This window comes from Eufriesea mexicana, unplaced genomic scaffold (genome assembly GCF_001483705.2).
Source record: "Eufriesea mexicana isolate 0111107269 unplaced genomic scaffold, ASM148370v2 scaffold2207, whole genome shotgun sequence".
In the NCBI taxonomy this organism is placed as follows: domain Eukaryota; kingdom Metazoa; phylum Arthropoda; class Insecta; order Hymenoptera; family Apidae; genus Eufriesea; species Eufriesea mexicana.
In genome coordinates, this window is record NW_016910280.1 from 456,741 (window position 1) to 471,045 (window position 14,305).

At 46.3% G+C, this 14,305-nt stretch overlaps 1 long non-coding RNA gene across 1 annotated transcript in view; it reads left to right on the forward strand.

Moving 5' to 3' along the window:
- Window positions 1–9,979, forward strand: part of LOC108549685 (uncharacterized) — a 33,353-nt gene extending 23,374 nt beyond the window's left edge. The window contains exons 3-4 of the long non-coding RNA XR_001890353.1: window positions 9,494–9,676; window positions 9,769–9,979. This is a non-coding gene — a long non-coding RNA (uncharacterized LOC108549685). The remainder of the gene's footprint in view (window positions 1–9,493; window positions 9,677–9,768) is intronic.
- The last annotated feature ends 4,326 nt before the right edge of the window (window positions 9,980–14,305 follow it).

Sequence of the window (14,305 nt, forward strand, 5' to 3'; positions counted from 1 at the left end):
CACACGAAGATAGAGCTATCGTCCCGAGCGAATGATCGCGATGCAATTATCGTTTTACGAGCTTATGGGATTACGAGAAACCGCTGTCTTCGTCCATTTCCGCTTGCAGTGAGCGATGAAACGAACCCGATCACGGTCGGATCCTTCTTCTTCGCGGAAGAGGAGGAAGTCTCCACTTCCGTCTCCGTGCCACGCCGCGGGTGTCCAGAATTCTCGCAGGTGAGCTCTTTCGGAACGATCCGTGACTCACTGGTCGGAGTAATTAGGTATTTATCGCGCGAAATTTTCGGCCAGCTTCCTCTCGTGGCTCGCGCGAAAAGGCCTCGTCGCCGACAACCGGATGCGCTGCTTTTATCAGATTTCAGGTGGACGAGCCTGCTCCGTGGCCAGGAACCCTCGGTTAATTAACCGTGTCCGAGGAGAAAGGGAAACGGAACTGGGTTCGCGAACCTGTCCGTCAACCCTGCAAATTTTTTCCTCCCTTCTCCTGCCTCCGGCTTTATGTTAATTTAATTAACCTGGCTCCTTCAGTTTCGGGGTAGGACGGCCGCGCAAGATGCCCGTGATTGATTGAGAGGAAAGAGTAGGATCCGGTTGATGGATTCGTTGGAATATCCTCCATCAGGTTCGGGGTCTTCCGAGAATATCTCGGCGACGTTCGTTGCAGGATTATCCCGATTTCGTACGAAAATTGTTTAATCGACGAGATACCACAGGCTTCCTTCAGGTTTATTCATCATGATTCGGTGAGTGCTAATTTTTTCGTCAATTTTCCTTATGGGATTATCCCGATTTCATACGAAAATTTTTTAGTTGGTGAGATACGACAGGTTTCGTTGAATTTTGTGCACTATGATTCAGTGAGGGCTAATTTTTCCGTCGATTTTCGTTATGGGATTATTCCGATTTCATACGAAAATTATTTAGTTGGTGAGATACCACAGGTTTCGTTGAATTTTGTTCACCATGATTCAGCGAGGGCTAATTTTTTCGTCGATCTTCGTTGTAGGATTATCCCGATTTCGTACGAAAATTTTTTAGTTGGTGAGATACGACAGGTTTCGTTGAATTTTGTGCACTATGATTCAGTGAGGCCTAATTTTTTCGTCGATCTTCGTTGTAGGATTATCCCGATTTCGTACGAAAATTGTTTAGTTGGTGAGATTCCACAGGTTTCGTTGAATTTTGTTCACCATGATTCGGTGAGGGCTAATTTTTTAAATTAATGATACACACAGGTTTCGTTGAATTTTGTGCACTATGATTCAGCGAAGGCTAATTTTTTCGTCGATCTTCGTTGTAGGATTATCCCGATTTCGTACGAAAATTATTTAGTTGGTGAGATACTACAGGTTTCGTTGAATTTTGTTCACCATGATTCGGTGAGGGCTAATTTTTTAAATTAATGATACGTGGAAAGATGGAAGAGTATACTGAGTGATTCTAAAGGCTTTCCTTTCCAAAGATCTTTATTAGACTACCTGCTCTTCAGCTCGAAAGGTTTGGCACCTCTCGACCGATCATCTCGTCATCAATAAGTATCGCAGTAAAGCTACTGAAAACATGTACGTATTACACGTACCTTCCTTTTACTATTTCATTATTTTTTAATTAATATTTCATGTTACCCAAAAATCGTGTTTTTTTAGAAAAATTCTCATTTCCTGGAAACCAAAGGTGATAGAGTAATTTCGATTCCAAATTCGAATCCATGAAAGTAAACTCTTCAAGAATCACCTGATGGATATTACGATATTAGATTAAAGAAAAAGTAAAAATTTGTTGAACAGAGTAATTCGTCATTATACACTAACAATAACGGAAACTTTATCGTGTAGCACGATATTAAAAATGAAATACGCGATATATGTACTTGTTTATTATCATGATAGCGTATTATACATAAGCATACGCGTATACGCGATGTGTCGGAGTACACATTAACAGGTTGACTGCCGTGGGGGTTACCAGTGAAGCCAATTTGCCACTGGCGCCATGGTGATCATAGATGACCAGCGCTGCCGGGATTGGTGGAAGCATTTAATTTAATTGCATAGTAATATCCGTGCAATTTTCAATATCGTCACCGTTATTCCAACAACGTAAAGATATTAATACACCGTAGAACATATTTAAATAAACCACGCGAATTAAGCTTTATTTCTATGAAACCCAGTATGAAGTTACGAAGTACCTTGTAATTCGGATAGTCAACGTGTCAAAAATTGGCAATTCCAATTTTCCAATTCGCAACTACTACGTAACGAAAATGAAGACTTGGGATTCAACACCATTGACTCGGCAATAGGTTATCTCTTAACCCTTTCGCTGCTATGTGTGACTATAGTCACCGGTTACGAGACGCCATCTACACACAACGGCTGACTATAGTCATCGACCACAAAAATTGAGTAGAAAATTAAAACAAGTGTTATCGTTCTTCTTAGCTCTCTTCGTAAAGAATTGCTCAAGAAGCACTATATTGCGATGGTCAGTTTTTCCTTTTCTTTTTTCTTCAGAAGATGTGCATCGAAAGACCGAATGCTAAAGTAATGTTTGCATTTTTGACACGTTGTTTCATTCTACGGGAGAATCTTCGCGACGACGTCCACCATAGCGAAAGGATTAAAGGGTTAGACCACCTTCGTTATTTTTCGTCCTTTATTAGATTTGGCAAAGTCGGTTCACAGGTCGCTTATTAGAGCATTGGCGTGTCAGAGCTGGCTGCTGGACAGCCGTGACGCGGAGATAGGGAGCCGTAACCAGAATCCCGTAGCCTCTTAGTCAATGGGTCGATACTCCGAATGCGCCAGTGCATTCGGCGCTCGCTATGCACCAGCGATAGTCCCGAATTCAATTCGGCTAATACCGTCTTACGGTCCTCGCAATGGCCCTCCGCCTGTCGGCGGACCAACGTCGCATTCAATGAATTCGGATCAACGTCGTTCCACCTTTGCCAGACAGTCACGGAAGGCAGAGTCACGCTTTTGTTTCGCTTCGCCGTTTTCGAGCATCCGTCGTGAGACTCGGTTACAATCCCCGGGCTACAACCCTCGTCCTGAATAGTAAACGTCTCCCGAAATTATGCTTCCGTTCGATAAACATTCCGCTCGATAGCGTACTCGCGTTACTCTACTTTGCTGCCACTTCCTAGCGAGTTTCGCTGATCGTTTCGCGAGGGACAGGGAATGGATTCATCTCGTTGACTCGCATTGGCCTGGGTGATATTGGATAATATATATCGAGTAACGTCGTGGGGAAAATTAGGTATAGGAACTGGCATTTGGTGTATAATATTGGAAAATTGTAATACACACGGGATAGGATTTTTCAGTATACCTAATCAATTTGGTTTAGTTTGTTCAATTTCTTCAACGCGAGTTCGATGATTAAATATTACAATTATAAGATTACAGTGGATCCAGTTCTAATTCTGTCAAGAATAATGATTATTATAATACAATGTAATGTGTGTAGAGAATTTTAAGTACTGTCAATATGGAAGTTAGATACCTACACAGATAGTACTATCCCTGGCAAACAATTTTTGGTCAAACATTATAATGGGAAATTATTTAAAATTAGCTTCTTGGATTTTGAACGATTTAATATAGTCCAGTTCTAATTCTGTCAAGAATAATGATTGGAGTGTGTGTAGAGAATCCTAAGTACTGTCAATATGGAAATTAGATACGTACAAAGATAGTACTACCCCTGGCAAACAATTTTCGGTCAAACATTATAATGGAAAATTATTTAAAATTAGCTTCTTAGATTTTGAACGATTTAATATAGATCAATTTCTAATTCTGTCAAGAATAATGATTGGAGTCTGTGTAGAAAATCCTAAGTATTGTCAATATGGAAATTAGATACGTACAAAGATAGTACTACCCCTGGCAAACAATTTTCGGTCAAACATTATAATGGAAAATTATTTAAAATTAGCTTCTTAGATTTTGAACGATTTAATATAGATCAATTTCTAATTCTGTCAAGAATAATGATTGGAGTGTGTGTAGAGAATCCTAAGTACTGTCAATATGGAAATTAGATACATACGAAGATAGTACTAACCCTGGCAAAGAATTTTCGGTCAAACATTATAATGGGAAATTATTTAAAATTAGTTTCTTAGATTTTGAACGATTTAATATAGATCAATTTCTAATTCTGTCAAGAATAATGATTGGAGTGTGTGTAGAGAATCCTAAGTACTGTCAATATGGAAATTAGATACATACACAGATAGTACTATTCCTGGCAAACATTATAATACGAAATTATTTCAAATTAATTTCTTAGATCTCGAATGATTTGATATAGGTATAAAATAATTAGATACAAAGTAAAAACAAATTAGAAACAGAAAGTAATTAAGTTTCAACGAAACGCCACAGTCATCTCGCCTAATTCCACCAAGAACAGTGACAAGAACGCGTGATAAATTTTCCTCGATATCGTTACCCAACCATAAATTAGATTTCGTCGAAGCACCTAAACGAAAGCATGCACCTATTACGAGATAAAAATGAAATACCATAAATCTACCTGAACCTTCCGCCTATAAAAATGTGTCACGAACCTCTCGAAGCATCTCTGGCTCACCTATTCCCACGAATACCAAACACCCATCTGCCACCCCGCGAGGAGGATTCCTGCTCGCAAAAACCTCATCGGAAGCTAACCCAACTTATCCCGTAACTCTGTCTCCTGGTCGGCCTGTTTTGTCTCGCGGCGGGTCGACTTGGAAATTGGCAGAACGTTTCGCGGCCGCCGTGGATCGGGCATTGATTAATGGCGCGCCTGTTGCAGCCCCGGTTACAATGCAATTTGCTTTGCACCGGGTCCGCGTGCGTATACGCTGGCCGGTGTGTCGGCGTGTGTCCGCGTGCGGAGGGATGGGTGGCTCTCGCGCTGGGCGGACGCCAGGGCGAAGCCGCGGCGCGGGACGGGGCGGAGACGATGAAAACGGGAGGGTGCATCGGCGGTCTAGCGGTATTTGCAGCGAAGTGACAAAGCCGTGACAAGAGTGACACGGTGGCATGGAACGGACGACAACTAATTAATCATCCTGCGGAACTGGACATCGCGTTCGCCGCACGTAGTAGCCGGTGCAATGAATGCACCGGCATGCACCGGCATGCACCTCGCGTCCTTTCCACTCGGACATGTGTCCCACCCACGCACACGCGCGCGTTCCGCCCGCAATTGTGCGCGGATCGGCCGTCCGCTACCCGTCTTCCTTCCACCCGTTGCTGCTTCTTGCGCTCCGGCTTCGTCTTATCTGTCTTTGTTTACCGGACACCCTCCGATCCTCGCCATTGCATTTGCCTATCGGCACTGTTGCAGCTACACCCCCGCCCTCGCTCCCGCCGTTCGCCGCTGTTGCACCCCGTGGCTGATCGTGAGTCACCGTCACGCTCGCTGTCGCTAACGCGCGCGCGTTCCATCCTGCTGCTCGCCCGATTGTCCCGATAGAAGGCGGCACGGACACGCCGGCATTAATTACCACGCGTAAGTGCTGGAAATTAGTGGGTAGGAATGTAATGGATGGGCCTCCGGTTTGCAGTTGCAGGCAGATTCCGTGATTTGTAAGGTGAGACGTTGGAATTGGCGGTGAGAGGTGGAAGACGGCGGAATCGGGATCGATTTCATCTCGCGTAAGTCCGTTTAGATCTTTGCAAATTACAGCGAAAGGGAAGAAAGAGGAAGGGAAAGGGGATGCTTGGATCTTCTCGAGAATCGAGTATCGTTTCCCTTAATGATGGTAGCGTCTATGAACGGATGTCGGTTTATCCGTGGTTCCTTTGGTCGAATGGAGAAGAGCGGCGAAAAGCTGCCAGTTTCGAACGAGTATCGAATTTTCCCGCGAGGAAAAGGCGTCCTGGCCGATCGAATTCGATCGCCGAGGCTAGACCGTCCGTGTCGAATAAATATCGCAGCAGTCCCGGGAATCAGATCGACCCGGGTGGAAGAGGACCATGTGTCTTCGGCAATTTCGTTAAACTATTGAAGTCAAGTACCCCCCGGAGTGCAACCCCTCGGAAAACGTTCTCCGGGACCTTCCCCGTCGTTCCGTTCCTTCCTTCCACTCCGCGCAGAGAGCCTCGACGAGACGATAAGCTTCTCGAGCCGGTCTTCGCTTCGCGATAGACAGCCTTCGTCGGTTTACTCGTGTACTCGTGTTATGCTCTTCCTCCGGAGTAGACAACCTCGTTCGTTCCATTTTCCTCCCATTTTTTCCCCTTTTTCTTCGTCTCTTTGCCTACCCTCTACTCTCCCGTTCATTTTCCCGGGCCATTAGTAACGGAGGAAGACATCAGCTTCCACTCAGTGATTACCGGTGGCAGATTTGCATAACACACGAGTCGCGCTCGTACGGAGGCATTTACATTTTATTCGAATCGCGGTAATCGATCGGATCGAGGTCCCCGCTCGGAATGGAATGAACGCGACGGAGGGACCCAGTCAGCCAGCACCGCCGCAGAGGGTTTGGCTGCTTTAAATAAAAATAAAGTGGCCATGGATGCGGCCCGGATGGACGCATTAGCGATTGGGGAAAGGCTACGAGTTAGTTTTAACGAGCTCGCTTGGAAACTTCTCTATTATCGGCCTTCCTCTTCCTCTCCCATCGCTTCCTCCGTTCCCGACCATTCCGCTTCTCTACCTGCGAGCGGCCTGCCTCTTTCTTCGCTCGCGACCACCCTTCGCGCGGAACGCAACTAATTAGGCATCGAGCCCCGTTTGTTGCTCGATACGCCGCTTCGCGACACCTTTCAGCGCTCCGTTTCATCAATTCCCCGCGAGTTTCTGAAAATTCCTTCAAACCACTCCTCTATTTTAACTCCGCTGCTTCCTTTTCCTTTCGTCTTCGATACACGCCATTTTATCTCTGCGTGTCTCCGCAATTCTGTCATCTCTTTCCTCTTTGAATTTCATTTCGTAGTTCTGTCTATAATTCATCTACAGCGGGAAGAAAAATGAAACGCCATCGATATTTCGTGTTTCCACTCGCGAGTAATTTAAAAGAAAAAATTCCCATTAATTCCCATTAATTTTTATCGCTGCGTTCGCCAAACATATTCGCGAGTGTACGAATAAATTTCTCGCACACTCTCGAAGCGTAAATCCCTCGATCTCGATAACACCCGCGAACCTTCGTCACCTTAGCGTAGTTACGCTCCGCAAATCTGCCCGCCTCGATCACCCCGAGCAATTGACGCGCGGGGTGCGGGAAAAACCGCACACACGAGCAGCAATTTCGAAACGGGGCTCGTGTATTTTCTGGATAATAATTTCGTCCGGAGTTCTCCCTCTTCTATTACCGACCACAAATTACCGCGCCGCGGCGGCAGCAGTTTTGATATACGATCCGTACTCCTCCGCGATCAAGCGCGATTTATACGGTGCAACAATAACGTTTACCCTCGATACCGGTCCCCCGTGTATTTTACCCAGGGACAGTTTTACCGTCGCGAGGCGCAACCAGTGCGAATCCATAACCGCGTTTTATACACTTTATCTGCATTAGCAGTCGTGCCGCCGTTCTCCAATACATTTATTACGCGATACAACTTTTATTTTACTTGTTCGCGGCGCCCGTTCTTTACGACCGACTAGATTCAGCCGCGCAAGGCGAGGCCCTTAAGGGCTCGTTTAACGGTGATGAGAGAGGCTGGCGGTTTTTCAAAAATTTACATCGCGGATACTTTTGCCCTTTATGCTCTATAAAAGGGAAGAATAGGAAGCTGGAATATCGCGTTATCGCGAAGGGCGCAGTCGAGCGTTGTAATTTTACCTTCGTTTTAATCTCGCCGCGAATAATTTACCACGACCGAGCAACGTAATCGTAATTCCGATGAAATATTAAGCGCTTCGAGATGTCGAGACGAGGCTTCTTTATTTCGCTGGGGTGGACGTTGAAACGTGGATTAAATACAGGATAGACGAAGGAGGGTAGAGAAGTATTTATCTATTTTTGTATAGTCTCCTGTCAAACCCGAATAAGGAATATCGTACTTCGAGTTTTGATAATTAACTGTCAGGTATGCGCGATGTCGTTGGCCAATGGTTATCGACTGGCGTCACCAAAATGTAACGTGTCATCTGTAATTTTCACGTGGTATATTCAGCGAGGAGTAAAACTGAATCTATTCTATGTCAATTCGTGGTAATTTAGACTCCAAAAGAATTCGTTATACCGATCCCATAAATCATATTCCATGATTATTCCTCGCTAAGTTATAGCTGTTCAAAAATGAACGCGGTATAGATTCGGTTCTGACATTGGTACATTAATACAGATCACTTATTTCTTTTATTACTCCCATGTTCCAATGAGAAACGTAACCACCGCTGACCACACCACCGTCAGCAAAAGATCCCTCCCCAAAAGCATGTAGCCATCGACACATCGAGTTACCCCAGGCCCAAAGAAGTTCCCTCGTGCGTACAAAGTCCCATCGCGCAGTAGATCCCAATAAATCACCCAGATCGTGGTATTAGACCCAAGAATGACAAATACGATTCCAGCAGATCTGCGCGATGAAGATCTCTCGTGAGCGGAATCGGGTGTCAATTAATTCGGCTAAAAAAGGACACGGTCCGTTGCATCGGGACTGAAGTATAGGTGCACGACGCATAATACCGGCGCATTTCGATAATAATCGTAATTGAAGCATTTAATGCCCGGTGGCGTCGATATTCCAATAATTCACCGGCTCCCTGTCACGACGCGCAATGGTGTGAGGTGTAAGGATCTCCCCCGGTTCGATTCCCGTGGGATCCGGTCCTTCTCGGTTCCACGGCAATGCATCACTCTGTCCGCAGCCCCGTAACTCACCGCGGCGCTCGCACACGCGTGCCCGCGCGGACAGCGCGCACGCACACGCGCGTACGCGCGTGGTCAATAAACGCGGCACACGGTCGCGCAGAGACTGCAGCGTGTGCGTGTGCACACGACGCGACATAGCGATGGAAAGACGGGGTCGAACAGATATATGGCCCGAAGTGAACGACGTATCTAATCTAACCCTTCTGGACAAGATACTCCGTGATGCTCGACGGGGGTTGCCCGACCATGCGTTAACCGTGGCCCCCGGCCCGGCCAAGTGTAATCTAAAATTACAAGAATCCACTGGCCGGACCTGCGCTCACCGGGCCATTTGTCAAGGGACTGGACAATTGCTATCGACACTTTTCCAGCGACCCACGGTGTTACGCTCCTGTGGTCGAGCTGTGTTTTCGTTCACGCTGGTTTAATAAGTCAGCCAGGAGCGAGGGTTCTTGGTAACTTCGAATAGGGTGAGAATTTTCGAGGAGTGGTGTGTGTGTGTGTGTGTAGGTGAAATACGAAGTTTATTATAATATACAGGGATTTGATAAAGAATGTGTAAAATTAGTAGCGAAGCATACACACACAGGAATACCAAGAATGTAAATGTCCGAGAAGATTGCAACACCTACTAACATGTGCTTGACATTGTTTCAGGTCTGGGACTGAGCTTGAAGAACGAGGAGCCTTGGACCCAATCGCAGAGGACCCTTCGACACAGATGACAATGGCAAGATCCTTAAAACCTGAAATCAGCTACTGACCTGCGACTGGCACGCCTCACATCATCGTTGCATTGCTATGGTTTGTTCCAGAAGTGTTAAGGCATCAGTGAGAATCGTACGTGTGGTAATAAATTATCTACGTGTTTGCACAGTGCACAATGTAGTCTGAATACTCTTAAATACATGTAATCTTTTTCACGTTTGCAGGCTGACCGACTCATTAAACCTAATGGCGTGAGCAATGGTCTTCGTTCCCCCACTACCTACTTATCCTGATTACTATTCGCTTAAATAGATGGTAAGGTGGTCATAAATCGTGGATTCTCAACAGGGAATGTTCGAGCTTGGACAAGTTACGTGTCCTTTCCATGGATACGGGTTTTTGGACCCTTGGATTATCCTGCGAGAAGGTGTCGAAGAAGAGGGGTAGTTTGGGCAAGCTCTATGGCCTCTTGTTGAAAAATGATAATAGGTCGAGTTTGAGTTCTATGAGGTTAATTTGAAACAAGAATTTTACGAAAAGAGAGCTAACCTTTGAGCAAGTTGTACGTTCCTCTTAATTAACACTAGAACTACCGAGCTATGCTAAGTAACTACATATGTTCCGCATAGATGATAATAATCACGACGGTGCTGTTGTCACAAATAGCTCTATGTAATTATACTTCCATCTGATAATATGTAAACGCCAATATCGGTGTTGTCAAAAGCAGCTGTACGTTTTCAAAAACTGTATCGATGCAAAGCAAGTCATTTTGACCTGTCTTTCCTAGTCCTAGTGTTAATTTCGAAACGATGCGAAATGTAATCGAGAAACAATACGAATAACCTGATATTTATCCCAAAGACGTCTGAAACATCTTCACGTTTCCTTATTCTAAACTCGTCCATCATCTTCGCCTTTACTTATTCGTTAATTCCAGCCCAAACTCATTGTCAGACCTCGAGCTCAACTTTCGATCAGACTGAACTCGCAATCATCCGCTCTGTCCCATAATCCTGCCGTTCTCAACTTGCGACAAACGTCACTCGCCACTCCACGGGGCCATTCATCAAACGCGCGCAAAGTTCTCGCGCGAGGAGGAAGCGCAGCGCAAAAAGCGTCGGCGCGTTCGCGTTCGTGACTCATCCTCGCAGCGTTACAAAGTTACGATCCGCTCGCGGCACGGGCTCCCGTCGCAGAGATATTCATCTCCATCAAGACGAGGCTAATAACTCGGGCGCTCCTCTCGGTTCACCGAACAGAAAGAAGCGAAACCGTAGGCCCGTCCTTTCGACTCTGCCCTTTGAACTTCCTTTCTCGCCTGCCTCTCTTGTCTCCGCGTTTTCTGCAACACCGTGTACGAGCCGGGACCATTAAGGCCGGCACAATCGCGCCGCGGGTGGTCAACTCGAGGAACACCGGAGAAGAGCCAAAGGGCTGCGACGCTCGTTGCGGGATAAGGGACGCTCCGCTTCGCCTCCATCGTCGTTAGGACTCGTGAAAGCGAAACGATCGACGCCGAGCGGAGCGACGATGCGGACACGGGCGTGACGATCAGATCGACGACGCCAGATAGCGCCCGCATCGCGACATCTGCCGGCGATCGTCGCGCCGCCCGTGACCTTTCATCGTCTTCGATAAAATCGCCCAATGGCCGCCGGCTGAACGCGTTCACGCGGGCTGCACGCGCGTGAAAATTCAATCATCTTAACCCGCGACAGGGTACCACCAATTGGGTACCGTTCTCGATCCCATCGCCCTCTGGTTTGACCTATTTTCGCGGGGCCTGATCCTATCTCGAACCAGAATTCGTGGTTACTTGGATTCTTCCGTGGAGTGGCCTTGGTTCTTCTACGCGAGGTAAGGTTTATTGTTTTCGTTATCGGTACCATTACTAGTGTCATTAGTACGAGCACTATTTCTAGAGAGGGAGACGAATTATGTCTTCTTGGACATTTGCTAAAGAAACGTTGATTAGCAGGTTATTTCCGAAATTAGACGTGTACGATTGTCTTGATATCGATTAGCTGTCATTCAATTCCCTACCGATTTGACAGTAATCCTACTTCGGCTGGTATGACCATTTTTGAATATACTATTTAAAATTCCACGTTCGATGTTATCGCTTTGGTCACGCGATATTTCCTCTTATTCCAATTCTTTGTTAAAATTCTTTTTCCTTTTTCCACCCATCGGTCATTTGATCAGTTGTGGTAGATTCAGTATTAATTTTTTCGAGGACCATTTGGTACTTAATGCTATAATTAACGTCCGAGTTAGAATTACTAATTCCAGACCCTTTGCGAGAATATGCAGCTGCTTTTACCATAATCGATATCGATTTTCAATTAATTTGAGCGACTCGATTATTCGGTACATATCGTAGATCGGCGGGTCTGGCGATTTTATTGGATTCTTGCAATTTGCCGAGCCGGTCGCGTTTCCCATTCATTATCCACTCGTAACGAAGAAAAATCCTTCGATTATCCTGCCATAACGAACGACGTTTCGTATCCTCGCTTTAATCCATCATGATCGTTGGAAATCGAAGCGCTCGCGCGGCTCCGGGCGATAACGGGTCGGCAACGAGGAGGAACGCGCCGCGTCGCGATGGTTCATTAAAATATCCATGAATACGTAATTGTCGACGCGGCGAGCGCGAGCGGCCAGATAAATCGATGGGTGGCGATCGCGAGATGGAACAATAATTCGTGCAGGTTCACACGATTAACCCGGCCACCGGGCAAAAATATTCTATTTCGCTTCCGGTTACCGCGCCATTAAAATCCTCCGTGATTACTTATCAATTTATTTACGCGCCGCCTCCCCTCGGGCTGAATCGTTTTCAATTTCCACCGTTACGGGCACCGGCTGCAAATTGTCTTAACATCCTGCCGTTAATAACGCCGACCGCGCGTAACGCGCGAAACGATCGAGCAATATGGCGGACAATTTTCCATGGCGTCGCAGTCGAAACGAAATCGAGTGGAGAATAGGAGGCGCGTTAGTCACGGGCCATTTTGCCACCAGCCGTGACCTGTACGCGCGTCGCCTTTATTTTCCACCGTTAATTCAGTCCGACTCCTCGTCATCCTCGTTGTCGTCCTTCGTCGCCGTTCTCTCGTACAGGAAGTCGGACCCCTCCTCTTCGTTCCCCCCTCTTTTATCTCTCTCATTTCTCTCTCTCTCTTCTCCCAGTGGAGCGTTTTAAAATCCGGCCCGGTTCGCGGCGGTCCGGTCACGTGCCGTCACAGGGGTGCATCATAATGCGCTCTCGTCAGCGTGCCGTTTCGCCCGTTCGTGCATCGAGATGCATACGTAATTAACGGGAAGCATTAACGGGAATTAACAGGCGGCTTAACGGCGCGGAAAAGCAACGTGGGAGTTGGGCGGCCGGAACACGGCGCGAGGCGTCTTTTCCTCTTCGCCGAGCGACATGTCCTCGATGCTCGCGATCGTCCTCGAACGATCCATTTTCGTCCTCCCGGTCGTTTAATTGGCCCGTGCTTAACGCGTACGACGCGTTCTAGTACCCGATGTACTCGTGGAACGATTAGCTGGTAATCTGGGAATAATAAAAATGGTAACTCCCGTTAGCTTGCAGTTCCTTTCTATCTTTTTAGCCTGGACTTTTTAGTCGTGTTCACTGGCGCAGGAAGTATAGCGTATTTATGAATCGGTTAATTGAATCGTAATACCAGTAGAGTATCGTACGAGGAGAGGAGGTAATTACGTATCGTCTTGTTTTATTAATTAAGACTCCGCGTAATTTATCGAAAAGGCGATTCGACTGGCGGGAATATTGAAATCGATTTAATAGGATTTTCTAAACGCCCGGGAAAAATATATCGATGATAGCGCGCGTTTACCGGTCACGAGATGGCCAATATGCACACGGACCGCTAATGCAAGCTGCCGTCAGGCTGAAATTACCCAGGTAGAAATGATCGATCCAATTAAGCACACGATGTAACGGAAACGTATAATCGTATCTATAGACGGTTAAAGACGGTCGTGCGTATAATTGGTAACGTATAGGCTCGTTCCTTGCCTCGGTTAATACCATGCAATGATAAAATCTTTAATAAAGTGCCTGTTACGCGGCAATGAATCCCCAGGTAAGTGGCATTCAATTTAAGAACGTAATAACATCTCGTAAAATATCGACGATAAATTTCTGCCTGCTTGTTCTTCGGCTAAATCTCCTTCGAATTTACGAGGGAAAAAATTCAATCGTATTACCATTGATTTAGAAGATAACTAGCCGCGGTCACGTGGCATATGGGGATCCCGAGATCGCTCGGAGATCTCAATTAGGCGAAACAGTTGTTTAACGAACGTAGTAATTACGTTTCGAGCGTTCCTTTTTCCCCCGAGATAAAACCACACACACACACCGCGACATATTTCAGCGAAGAAAATTACTTCACCCTTTTTCGCTCGCAAAACGGTCGCGACGTTACTCGACCACTCTCTGTTTCCACTTTCCCCGCCTCCCACATCCTGCCGTCCTCGTCGGCTTCGTCCTTAACGATTCCGCGACACTTCAAACGTCCTCGTCTACCCCCGTAATAATAAACCCCTCTAAAAACCAGGCACAGCGGTCTTTAGAGAAGGAGGCAGGAGAAGAAATGGTTCTAATTGCACGCGATGATTCGCGACATGAAAAGAGCCATAGAAACAACGGATGGCCGGTTCAAAGGCGTGAAACCGGGCTATCGGCGAAATGATCGAAATAATTGAACGTAGACGAAGGAAGAG